Below are 2,575 nucleotides of genomic sequence, written 5' to 3'. Positions count from 1 at the left end.
TTATGTCACTACATAAAGTTCAAACTTAAACTTAATAGCCTTGGAACCTTAGTTTATTGGATTCATGAATACAGAATTTAAATTTAATAAAGATTTTCAATAACAGCTTTATTGAACAATAATATGATATTACAAACTACGAGTTTTAGGACATAAAATTCAACAAACTCCCACTTGGACTAAAACTCCTAGTAGGATCAAACGATGTTGAATTTAATTGTGAGAAATTAATATTACATATGAGTACAATAAACATATGAATACAATAAACTAGGGCATTCATGCCCAACATAATCTCCCACTTGTCCTAGTTTAGAAACACTGTAGACCTAAACTCTGTAGGTGGCCCTCAAAAACTTTAGCCGTAAGGGTTTTTGTAAAAGGATCAGCAATGTTTTGCTCAGAAGGTATTTGGGTCACTACAACGTCACCACGATGTACGATTTCCCGGATAAGGTGGTACTTGCATTCAATGTGCTTTCCCCGTTTATGGCTTCGAGGATCTTTTGAATTTGCAACTGCACTACTGTTGTCACAATACAAGGTGATGATGGGTAGATGCATATTTGGAACAACTTCTAAATCTGTCAAGAATTTCCTTAGCCATACTACTTCTTTTGCTGCTTCGCAAGCAGCTACGTATTTAGCTTCCATTGTGGAGTCAGCTATACAGGTTTGTTTTATGCTTCTCCACATTACTGCTCCTCCATTAAGAGTGAACACTGATCCAGATGTAGACTTTCTAGCATCTTTATCAGTTTGGAAATCAGAGTCAGTGTATCCAGTAAGGATCAGATCCTTTGCACTATACACGAGCATGTAGTCCCTCCTGAGATACTTTAAGATGTTCTTAACGGCAATCCAATAATCACATCCAGGATTAGACTGGTATCTATTGACGATCCCTACTGAGTAGCATATGTCAAGTCTAGTACATAACACTGCATACATCAGGCTTCCAACTGCGGAGGCATAGGGAATATTTCTCATATCCTCAACTTCTTGAGGTGTCTTAGGACATTGTCCTTTTGACAGATGAATTTCATGTCTGAAAGGTAACAGACCCTTTTGGAATTCTGTATTTTATATCTAGACAACATTTTGTCTATATAAGATGTTTGAGACATGGCTAGTGTCCTATTCTTGCGATTTCGAACAATTTGGATCCTAAGAATATACTGCGCATTTCCTAAATCTTTCATTTGGAATTGTGTATCTAGCCATCGTTTGATGTCAGTAAGATATCCTACATCATTCCCAATGAGTAGAATATCATCGACATATAAAACTAAGAACGCTATAGTAGAATTGATGAAGTTCTTGTAAACACAAGGCTCGTCAATATTCTGTTCAAAGCCATAAGATTTGATCACAGTATCAAACCTTATATTCTAGGATCTAGTAGCTTGTTTCAACCCATAAATGGATTTTTGAAGCTTATAAACCTTTTGTTCTTGACCCTGTGCAATAAACCCCTCTGGATGAGCCATATAGATATTCTCTTCAAGATCGCCGTTTAGAAAGGTTGTCTTGACATCCATCTGCCAAATTTCATAGTCATAAAAGGTGGCAATGGATAAGAGTATTCTTATCGACTTTAACATGGCAACGGGAGAGAAAGTTTCTTCATAGTCCACTCCATCTCCCTGGGTATAATCCTTTGCCACAAGTCGAGCCTCAAAAGTATGTACTTTACCGGCCTGGTCTCGTTTTTTCTTGTAGATCCACTTACAACCAATTGGTTTTACATCATTTGGTTGATCTTCAAGTTTCCAGATAGAATTGAAGTACATAGACTCCATTTTGAGGTCCATGGCTTTGATCCACTGATCACGGTCCACAACTTTCATCGCCTGTTTATAGGTCGATGGATCCTTTATGTCATCATCAGGTATGACAACTTGTGTTTCTGTTAAACCCAAGTATTGGTCAGGTTGTTGAACAACCCTTCCACTACGTCGAGGCATTCTCAACTCTTGAGAAGGATGTGACTGACCTGATGTACTAGTTTTATCTACTACTTTAGTAGATGAACTAGCTCTATCTATAGCGTCTTTGGAAATTTCATTCAATACTAGTTTACTGCGAGGTTGATGACTTCTTATGTGGTCTTCGTCTAAGAATTTGGCATATGTCGATACAAATACCTTATTCTCTTGAGGATGATAAAACAGACCACCCTTTGTTTCTTTTGGATAACCTACAAATAGGCATAATTTTGAACGATGTTCTAATTTCTTTGGATTTTGTACCAACACATGTGCTGGGCAACCCCAAATTCTAAAGTGACGTAAACTACTTTTACGCCCTTTTCCATAGTCCATAAGGTGTTTCTGAAATACTTTTAGAGAGAACATTGTTCAAAATATGGACAGCAGATTCAAGTGCATATCCCCAAAAGGAATCAGGCAATTGAGCATAGCTCATTATAGAGCAAACCATATCTAATAAGGTACGGTTTCTTCTTTCTGATACACCATTCTGCTGAGGCGTACTAGGTGCAAAGAGTTGTGACTAAGTCCGCATGCAACTCTGAATTATTAATTTTAGGTATAATTTCCTTTATAACAATTAT

At 37.2% G+C, this 2,575-nt stretch overlaps 1 pseudogene; it reads right to left on the bottom strand.

Moving 5' to 3' along the window:
- Positions 1 to 312: 312 nt before the first annotated feature.
- LOC150037201 (secreted RxLR effector protein 161 pseudogene) lies at positions 313 to 990 on the bottom strand (annotated as a pseudogene).
- Positions 991 to 2,575: the final 1,585 nt, after the last annotated feature.

The sequence above is a fragment of the Benincasa hispida genome, chromosome 3 (assembly GCF_027475165.1).
Source record: "Benincasa hispida cultivar pf3 chromosome 3, pf3_genome.v1.1, whole genome shotgun sequence".
Taxonomy (NCBI): domain Eukaryota; kingdom Viridiplantae; phylum Streptophyta; class Magnoliopsida; order Cucurbitales; family Cucurbitaceae; genus Benincasa; species Benincasa hispida.
Note: the sequence above shows the minus strand (reverse complement) of the source record. Positions and strands in the feature narration are given on the sequence as shown.